We start from the raw sequence: 10,901 nt of genomic DNA, 5'->3' as shown, positions 1-10,901 counted from the left end.
AAAGCTAAGTGAAAATCCTAAATCTTCTAATTTAGAGTTTAAATGGATAACTGTCAACCTCCGCCACCCCCGCCCCCCGCCATGGAATAGCGACCAACGTCACTTTTGATTTCACTTTGTGGAAAACGTCTCTAATCCCTGCTGAGGATGGAAAGGAATAAAATTTTAAAAAGGAAAGATTACTAGCATAACCCGAGCAAAGTATAATTACCTTGCGGCAAGAAGGGTTAATCTTTAGGTTTTACAGGAATGAACTGTGACCATTCCATTGGGAGGGAAGAGATGTATTTCCGGAGCTGAAAAGAAACAAAAGCATGGAGATGCTGGGGATCGAACCCGGGACCTCATGCATGCTAAGCATGCGCTCTACCACTGAGCTACATCCCCACTCTAAGCAAACGGGCTTTTCTAAACTATCTTCATGAAATAAAAGAAATTTACATTTTAAATTGTTTTGCTCTTTTCTGAAAGATACAATTCCCACCCTTGATTTTATAGTACTGTATTACCAAGGAATTCCGATTAGCCTGTGTCTTGTAGATATTCAGAGACTGACGAAGATACAATGAGCTCGTAAATCTGAGTAGGCAACAGCCTCCCGGACCTTTCTTTTCAGAGCCCTTTTCTCTTTTGTCAAAAGATGTGTGAGACAAAGGAAAATTCCTTACAGGAAAGATAAAAAGTAGTTTGCCAATGATTGTCTTTAATTATGAAACCTACCAACCTGTCTTCAATTCTGCATCCCATTCCTGGACTCCAGAAACCGCTATGCAACTATTCTTACAAAACAAGGAGCCAATGAAGGTATTTGTGTTAGAAAAGTAAATTCCTTCCACTTTTAGCAACTGAGAGGACTGAAGGGTGAAGATGTTGGCTTGCTTCCTGCGGCCTTCTGATCCTCATTTAGTCCAAAGAATACACATCAAATCCAGGGAACACAAATCCTCGGGTCTTGCTCTGATTCTTCGGAAAGAAAAGCCAAAGTAAGAGATTTGTCACTTCTAACATTGAGGCAAACCCTCTGCTTCCATGATGCTTATCTTCTGCAGAGTGAGTGGTTCTTTAGAATTCAGACCATTCTCTCAACAAGAGATGCAAATCAAAGCCTAGTCTCCTGGCCTAGTCCCCAAATATGAAAACCTGTGAGCCAATCTGGAAGAATGAATAATAATGTCAAATAGAAACAAAAGCAAGACTGAGGATACAGCATGCTTACAGGCGTGGAAGTGTATGTAGTTCAGAATGGTTGGAACTGAAAGGAGCAGAGAAATCAGCTTGACAAGATATAACCAGCATTTCTCATCCTTTCACCTTGCTAAGAGAGCCTAAATTTTATTCATATAGTAAGAATTTGCGTAAACCATGAATCATCTGAAACAATTATGGCTTTTCCATTTCCTTTTGCCAGGGATTGTTTTCATGATAGAGCCATGACCCTCTGGTGGATAAGATGCACTAGGCAATCAGCCTAAAATTTTTGGAATTTTTTCCTTCAGGATAAAAAGAGAAACATGAGAGATGAACCACACATCTTAGTTTAGCATTGATATTTTATTTTCAAGAAAAGTTTTCTGTAACAGTCTGGAAGCTTGAGAGAAACAGATAAAAATTATTATTTTTTAAATAATGATTATTCCTTTGCAAGAAATGTAAAAAAAGGCTTTCTAGAAATATTAGTTTTCTATTGCTGAATAGCACTCCAAAATTCACAGCATTAAAAAAACTGATGCTTATTATCTCAGATTCTGTGGGTCAGAAACTCCAGTGTGGCTTGGCTGGGTAACTCTGGCCCCAGGAGTCTCCTGAAGTTGAACTCCAGGTATGAACAGTGCATGCAGGACTCTGGAGCATGGACTGTGTCTGGGGGATCTGCTTCCAAGATGGCTGATTCATTCGTGGGTAGAAAGCCTCAATTCCCCCTCATATATCTTGGTGACTGAGTCAAGTAGGAGAAGACCTCACAAGGGTGTGATTACCAGGAGGTAAGGATCCTCGGGGGGAGGGCCGTCTTGAAGGTTATCCTTAATTGTGTATCAGTACTTATTACAATACCTGATGTAAGTAAATTTGTGAACTAGTTTTTAAAAAGTAAACGTGTGGATGGATAGAGAGATAGATGCTTGCATCTCTGAAGGAATAAACAGGAGGACACTTTCAGTGGCTACTTAAGAGATTTAGAAGTGAGAAATCGTGAAATTTGGCTTCAATCCTCTTAACTCCACTAGAAGAAATGGAAACTGTATAAAAATGTATAAATTGTCAAAACGAACATTAAAAAGTTATGGAAAATCTGATTCAATATACAGCCATTTAAAAAACTGAATTTAAACAAAATTTCCAATCAGAGACAAATTTACTGGCATGTTCTATGAAATCCTAAAGGAAACAAGAACCTCTGTGTTGTATAAAATATTTCCCCCCACCCAAAATGGGATAACTATAAATTATTTTAGGTTAGCATAGTATCTATAAAAGACGCTTACTCCTTGGAAGGAAACTTATGACTAACCTAGATAGCATATTCAAAAGCAGAGACATTACTTTGCCAACAAAGGTCCGTCTAGTCAAGGCTATGGTTTTTCCTGTGGTCATGTATGGATGTGAGAGTTGGACTGTGAAGAAGGCCGAGCGCTGAAGAATTGATGCTTTTGAACTGTGGTGTTGGAGAAGACTCTTGAGAGTCCCTTAGACGGCAAGGAGATCCAACCAGTCCATTCTGAAGGAGATCAGCCCTGGGATTTCTTTGGAAGGAATGATGCTGAAGCTGAAACTCCAGTCCTTTGGGCACCTCATGCGAAGAGTTGACTCATTGGAAAAGACTCTGATGCTGGGAGGGATTGGGGCCAGGAGGAGAAGGGGACGACAGAGGATGAGATGGCTGGATGGCATCACTGACTCAATGGACATGAGTCTGAGTGAACTCCGGGAGTTGGTGATGGACAGGGAGGCCTGGCGTGCTGCGATTCTTGGGGTCGCAAAGAGTCGGACACGACTGAGCGACTGAACTGAACTGAACTGAATATCTATATCAACACCCAGTGGAGAAAATATAAGAAGGGAAAATTATAGGACCATTTTACTAATAAGCACAGAGGCAAAATGTATTAAAAAAGAGCAAACAGACTTCCAGTTTCTGGTTCCATATATAAGGGGCTTGAAAGTCACTTCATTCTGTCAAGAAGGAAAATCTGAACAGAGTGAAAAACCAACACCTCTTCTAGAATTTATAAGGGAGGTGAGGACACAGGGCAACTGGCTGCCCCCAAGATTGGAGAGATATACAGGTGAATAAGGGGAGTCATGACTTACCTGAGCAGTGACTCACAAGTGGAAACCACAAAAAGAACCAATACCTGAACTGTTGATGATTTGCTTGAGGACCCAAGTAGGCAACTCTGATTACTAAAAACTCCAGGCACACTGAGTCATGGCCTGGGCAGGGTAGGGGTGGGGTCTCTACACTTTTGTGTGTTTTACCCCTAGAACTTTGACCAGATTCTCACATTAACCATCTAAAAAGCGGAAGGTGGGGCGGGGATGGGGGTGGGGTGGGGCGTAATTCCTTCATGCTTCCAGCAGAGGGGGAAGAAGAGGAGCCACATTGAAATGTACCAGAGTGCTATTGTTCTTAACAAGGCCCGATTTCTAAAGAACCCATTTAACCAGACCTTAACCAACTGGGGTTTTGTCAGAGCCTAATTTACCCAGAAGAAGGGAAATACTCAATTCCAACTGTCTCTAGACTTTCACATGAGAGAAGGAAAAACACACTCCAGCATCCTGTGGCTATCCTGTCCCACCTAAGAGAGAGAGGAGACAACTGAGAAACAATTGTGAAGTTCACCAGCCAGAGACAAAAGGTCAATAAAAGACTGAGACCTAATCATAGGTCTATAGAAAGCTTCTCCCCCAACACCTCACTACCGCATTACTAAATTCCTATTTATCCTTTTATCAAGTACACCACGTTGGGCTATCCAGAAAAAATTACAAAGCGTATCAGAAGGCAAATAATAATTTGCAGAGACAGAGCAATAAAAGAACCAGACATGGCAAGAATTTAAAACAACTATGATTAAAATGATAATGGATCTAATGAATAAAGTAGATAGTATGCAAGAACAGATAGGCAATGTAAGCAGAAAGATGAAAATCCTAAAAAAAAACAAAAAACAAAAGAAATGCTCAAGATTAAAATACATAGTAACAGAAAGAATGCCTTTGATGAGCTCATTAGTACAATAGACACAACTAAGGAAAGACTCTGAATTTGAGGATGTATCGGTAAAAACCTCCAAAACTGAAAAACAGAACAAAGACTGGCAGGGGCGGGGCGAGGGCAGGGGGAAGGACAGAATATCCAAGGACTCTAGGACTTGTGTAAAAAATATATATAACATGTGTAATGGGAATACTATAAGGAAAAGAAAGAAAGAAATAGAATACTTGAAACAATGACTGAGAATTTCCCCCAAATTAATGTCAGACAGTAAACCACAGATCTGGGAAGTTCAGAGAACACCAGAAAGATAAATGAAAAAAGAAACAACAACAACAACAAAACCTACATATAAGCATATCATTCTCAAACTACAAAAGATCAGATATAAAGAAAATAATCCTGGAAGAGGTCAGAGGGAAAAAAATCTAGACTATAGAGGAACCAAGTCTAGTGACTTACATGTGACTTCTATTAAGAAACTATGCAAACAAGAATAGATTACAGTGAAATATTTAAAGAAGAAAGCCACAACTTGGAATTCTGCACCCTGAAAATTTTGAAAAATGAAGGAGAAATAAAACTTTCTCAAACAAAAATGGAGGGAATTTGTTCCCTGTAGACCAGTCTTGCAAGAAGTGTTAAAGAAAGTTCTTTAGAGACAAGAAAAATAATAGAAACTCAAATCTTCATAAGGAAAGGACGAATATCAAAGAAGGAATAAGGAAAGGTAAATAAAAACTTTTATTTTTCTTAGTTTAATTGATCTCACAGGTAAGTTTGTTCAAAATTATAATAGCAACAATGTATTTGATTATGAGGTTATGGCTATATTGTATATATACTTATGTATGTTTACATGTAACTAAAATAAATGATAGCAGTGATACAATGGCTAGGAGGGAAGAGATTTTTGATTTTTTCCCTATTACAAGGTGGTTACACTACCTGTGAAGAAGTATAGTGTTATTGGAAGGTGACCTTGGATTAATTGCAAATGTATACTACAAACTCTAGAGCAACCACTAAAAAAAGTTAAGGAATTAACTGATAAACTAAGAAAGGAGAATATTAAAAAAAATATTTTTGTGGTTCCTCAAAAATTTTAAATAAAAACTAACTGCCACATAATGCATCAATGTAACATCTGGGTATACATAATGCATCAATGTAACATCTGGCTATACATCTGGTATTACATATATAATATTGTGATTTACAATAAGAAATATATATTTGGTCTCCATCCCTACTAATGGCAAAGAGCTCTTAAAATCGTTAGAATTTTCTAAGGTGAGAGGAGCAAAAGTATTTCTGTTATGTTAATGAGGTAAGTTTTGGCTTGCGACTAGAATTAGGAGCTGGTTGTCAGAATAGAGAACAGTCGCGCTATTAAGGGTGCCTAACCAACTCTGCCTTCTATTTCCACAGGCTACTTCTAACCTTTACTACATTCCCAGACCTCCTGCATTGGACTGTGACTAGCTCTTCTCCATAGAAATCTTGAGTAAAGCCAAAGATGCAGTGAGAAATGAAGAAAATTCTCTTATGGTCCTAGGGTGGATCCTTGAATACCGATGTACAACTACTACACCAATACTAAAACAGATGCTACCTTCTCCTCTCCTTAAAAGAAAAAATTACTAAGAGATATTTTAATTATTCTCCAGTGCAAAGTTGGAATGGATAGAACCTCCTTTAATTGAGATAAATAAATCTTTGAAATGCAACTGTATTCCCTCTTCCTGGCATTCATAGGATGAACTTACTTCTGAATTGTCTCTGGCTTTGTACTGCTTGCTGCCTAATAAAACATCCCAAGGAGGTTTTCAGAAAGTAGAGAAAATCGTGATGGTAGTTAACCAAATAGAAGACCAATAAACACATGCATGGAAAACTGCTATATTTAAAGGGCAAGACAATTGCCCACAAATGAGAAAGAGCTAAAACATTTTGATTTAACAACGCAAGGCCAAAGTCTAAATTAGACAGCAACAACAAAAGTAGACCGCCATGGAGATGCCGGGGATCGAACCCGGGGCCTCATACATGCGAAGCATGCGCTCTACCACTGAGCTACATCCCCTGATGAAAACCCGCTGCTGGGTAGGATTCCTGTGCTTTTAAAAGCTCAATGCGTTTTGCACAGTTTGGAGTATCTTTTTATTTCCAACCAGATAGTAACCATCATTGAGGATGAATTACACTTAAAGCCGCTTTCGGATTCTATCCAAGTAATCCCCTTTGGAGATGCAGTGACAACATACAACTCATATCGTTACTGAGAGCACAGTTTCATTCAGTAGCTTCAGCACAAGTGCTTTCTCTCGCGTTGGCCAAATCGAACCCCATGTGGAAATCACTGGGAGGTTTTTTTTCAGAACTCTGAAGAATGGTCTACAAGCCAAAGGCTCATAGAAAATGAGATTTCCGCCCCCCCTCCCCCGCCACCCCTTTTCTTTGTAGCTGAATGGTTGAATGGTCAAAAGACTCTTTGGAGCTGCGTCTTTCTACTTGCTCTCGCTTGGAGGAAAAAAGATAAACGACAACAAAACCACAAACAAAAAATGTCCAGATTGTTGAAATTGTGAAAATTCTGCCCTAGTCTTTGTCACCAGAGGTAACGGCTCTCTCCACAGAGACCTTCTAACTCTCCTTAAATCTGAGTGGTTATCTGTAAACTGTGGGTTCATGAAAAATCTTAGATTTAAGAAGCCCGAATTCCCTGTTTCCCCCTTTCCTTTATCCACTGGCCAGCTTCTCGTTCCGCTGGCTACTCCGCGGAAGAATGAACCTGGTCAGTTCGGAGAGCTCACCTGCAACCTAAGAACCTAAGACGGGTAGAAGGAAAAGATGTTTTTCCCCTACCCTTCACTACTTTATCATCCTAAATCCCAGATGAAAAATATTGGTGAGCCATCAGCCAATCAATGAGGGAAAATATATAAAGTGTTAAAATAAGCCTTTATTGTTTAAACCATTGAGATTTTGTGGATGCTTTCTTTAACATCATAATCAAGCCTATATTTAGTGAAACAGGGAAATTATCCCTTTTGTTATATGAATAGCAGTTCTATTTTCCCAGTCTGAAATTTGCCATTGACTTTGCTTGTGGATTTTTCCTTGTTATAGAGGAGGCTTTGCTTTGTTTTGTTTTACTCTATTATTATCCAAATAATGCATATTGCAGAAAATTTGGAAAGTAAGAAAAGCATAAATGTACTTAAAAAAATTTACCTATGCTCTTACCACTCTTTCAGAAGCTCTCTTGAAATCAAATTTGTCAAATTTTCCTTTAAATAATTTTGGATTTTTGAATCATTATTGGAATAACCTTCCCCACTCCAAAGTTATTAAAAATTTTACTTGTGGTTTTGAAGTACTTCTAAATTTTGTATTAATAAATCTCAAACACCGTTGAGAATTCACCCTGCTGTAAGTTGTGGGATATTAAATCAAAATTTTTTTGTCCAGGTAACTACCCATATTTGCCATCTTTACTCGTAGTGGGAGATTGTGACCCACTGTGCTCCATGTTTACAGATCTAGCAGTCAGAAATAGAGTATTCACTCATAATATTTGAACTGTACAATTTATCTAACAGATAATTGTTAACAGATAAATCTAACCTAGAACTCCTGATGAGAACAGAGTTCCTAATGAAAATAGCATTATACCAGTTAGGAGAATCTAAAGCCTAACTACAAATTCTTTGTTTTACTCCCCTCCCTGCTTTTTTTTTTCCCCCCTGAAAGTTATAGTGACTCTTGTTCTTTTCAAAAGTGTATCTGAGTTTCCTTTCAGAGGTAAATTTTACCTTGTTTATGATAAAGACTTTTGTTGAAAATATGTATATCTGAATCTCTTTTCAAATATATATATATATTTTTTTACTATGATGTACTCTGTCTTCAAAGCATGCACACACTTGAATAGCTTTTTTAAAGTATATACCAACCTTCTGAAGTTAATTTTCTGTTGAACAGAAGGATCTCTCTCCCCAGTGACTCCCAAAGTAGTTTCTTGAAAATTGAGGGATTCAGAGTCTTGTGGAAATGTGACCACTGACTTAGAAAAATTTAAATATGGCTTTTTGCATACAAGAATAATGGGGGAAATACCCTGGAAGGAATACCCTGGAAGAAATAAATATCCAGTGGATTTTTCACCTCTAAGTCTTAACTCATGTATTTTTATGAGTGAATGATTTGGGTAGAAGAAAATCCTTGTCATTCACACACACACACACACAAACCATATATTAGTCTTTAGGCATAGGAAAGACAAAGGATGGTGAACTAACACTGAATTAACACTCAGTCGTGTCCAACTCTTTGTGACCCCAAGGACTGTAGCCCACCAGGCTCCTCTGTCTAAGAATGGTAGAAGGATATTAAATACTAGCACTTTATCAGAAAGAATTTAGGTAATCTTGCATAGTGGCAATTTACCAGTATTTGCACATAGCCTCTCCCAGACTTTAGTCCTTAATAAATCCCCAAATAAAACTTACAGCTCCCACATTGTGCATTTTTATTTCAGTCAACACCTGTCAACAGAAGGGAAAAAAAAGAAAAGCACAATGTGAGAGTTCTGAGTTAAGTTTTATTGGGGGCAAAATGAGGACTATAGCCAGGGAGTCTCAGATAGCTCTGAGGAACTGCTCTGAACAGGTAGGGGGAAGATCAGTATTACATATGATTTTAGTGAAAGAGGGCACATGCAATCAAGCACACTTTTTGGCAGAGGTTTGCTGCTAGTCAGGAGGAGCAGATGTCACCATTAATGATTTTAGTGCTTTTCTAGATATAAGAGAAGGAAATGGAAACCCACTCCAGTGTTCTTGCCTGGAGAATCCCAGGGACCGGGGAGCCTGGTGGGCTGCCGTCTGTGGGGTCACACAGAGTCAGACACGACTGAAGTGACTTAGCAGCAGATATAAGAAAATGTAAGGACTTGGGGTCATAAAATCTCCTGAAAATATCTTTTTGAAGGCCTGTTCTGCCAGTGTTTTCCTGGAGCACAGAGTGCCTCATTCCGGATCTCCACTCTGAATTCCTTTCAGGGTGTGTTGAAGGTCAGCAGCTGCAGTGGCTAATGACTTAAATCCTTGGAGAGGCAGATGGCAAAGTGGCAATTTTTAGTTGGCATACTTCACAAATATGAGTGAAATTTTGCATATTGATTTTGAGTGTGAGTTACAGAACTGCTTTAATTTGAAAGAATTTTGCACATTTATATATTTTCTTCTGTTTATTTAAATACATTAGTTCTTATAACTCTGTTGTCCAATATGGTAGCCACTAGCACATGTGATTCTTGAGTACTTGAAATATGATCAGTCCAACTTATGTGCTATAAGTTTAAGATGCACACCAGATTTCAAAGAATTAGTATGAAAAAAAGAATGTAAAATACTTAGGTACTATGTTTATGTGGATTATTTTTTTCTTTCATTCTTTTTTAGTAGCTTTTTATTTTGTATTGGTATACAGCTGATTAACAATGTTGTGATAGTTTCAGGTTAACAGTGAGGGACTCAGCCATATATGTACATGTATCCATTCACCCCCAATCTCCCCTCCCACCCAGGTTGCCACATAACATTGGGCAGAGTTCCATGAGCTTGTTGGTTATATGTGAACTATTTATTGACATGATAAAGTCAGGTGTTGCCCTAAACGTCGAAGACTGAGCGTCGAGAATGAAAACAGCCATGAAATTTGGTGCAATAGGTCAGGGGACCTGCAGCCTCTATTGGACTGAGGTGCAGAGTCCACTCTGAGTCCATCTTTTATTCCTAATTGCACACTACAAGACTTTTTTTGATCTTAACTTTCCCAAGACACTATGCTGACATAGTCCAGATCTCGTTTTTTACCCCAGGCCATTCCCTTCTGGGCTAGTCTCAGGAACAATCAGCAAGTGCATAGGCAGCGTTCTTGCCTGCCGCTGACCCGCTGTTCCAAGGTCTATGCTTTCATGAGCCCAGTCATACTCCCTTCTGAGTCTGGCCTTGGGGTTTGTAACAAGGAGATTATTCTTAAGAAAAACATGAAAGATAATCATTAACAGTTTCTTAATATATGCTGTTTTTCCAGGTGCTATTTCTGTGGAATTTCTCAAGGCTCTGAAAGTACATTATTAGGAATTCCCACTACAGTTAGGGAACTGTTGACCAAAACCACCTGCCTTGGCCAGGCCTGCATGCTTGAGTTGTCTCAGGCAACAGGAGTTCTAGATAAGGAACCTGGTGCTGCCACTGAAAACTAACTGGGAGAATTCAGAAGGGGCCAAAGGCTGGAGGAGATGACCAACCTTCCAGAGTCCTTCTCCCTGGGATCCATCTTGGTTAAGTAATGTGCATGCCACCAGGGAGGACCCTGAGATTACGGACCAAGCAGGATGACTGTCTAGAGATAACACAGAAACTAACCCCATTACCATAAAACCTGAGACTACAGCCATGTGGCAAATCAGTTCTCCTGGGTTTCCTTACCTTGCTGCTCTCTACTTAGGCCCCCCTTCTGCAATAAAATCTCTTTGTCAGCACAATGTGCCTCCTCTGACATTTCCAAGTGTGAACGAGAGCGCACTCTTGGACCCTGGAAGCATGTCCCCCTTCCTGTAACAGTAGTATTTTAGATATATTGTATTAAATTAAATGCAGTATGAATTTCA

At 39.0% G+C, this 10,901-nt stretch overlaps 2 non-coding genes across 2 annotated transcripts; both read right to left on the bottom strand.

The window, feature by feature from the left end:
• Window positions 1-315: 315 nt before the first annotated feature.
• TRNAA-AGC (transfer RNA alanine (anticodon AGC)) lies at window positions 316-387 on the bottom strand. The gene has a single exon. It is a non-coding gene; the product is annotated as a tRNA-Ala (tRNA).
• A 5,846-nt stretch (window positions 388-6,233) lies between these two features.
• Window positions 6,234-6,305, bottom strand: TRNAA-CGC (transfer RNA alanine (anticodon CGC)). The gene has a single exon. It is a non-coding gene; the product is annotated as a tRNA-Ala (tRNA).
• Between the last annotated feature and the right edge of the window lie 4,596 nt (window positions 6,306-10,901).

This window comes from Bos grunniens, chromosome 23 (genome assembly GCF_055505025.1).
Source record: "Bos grunniens cultivar Pamir isolate PY7600 chromosome 23, Bosgru_T2T1.0, whole genome shotgun sequence".
Lineage (NCBI taxonomy): Eukaryota > Metazoa > Chordata > Mammalia > Artiodactyla > Bovidae > Bos > Bos grunniens.
Note: the sequence above shows the minus strand (reverse complement) of the source record. Positions and strands in the feature narration are given on the sequence as shown.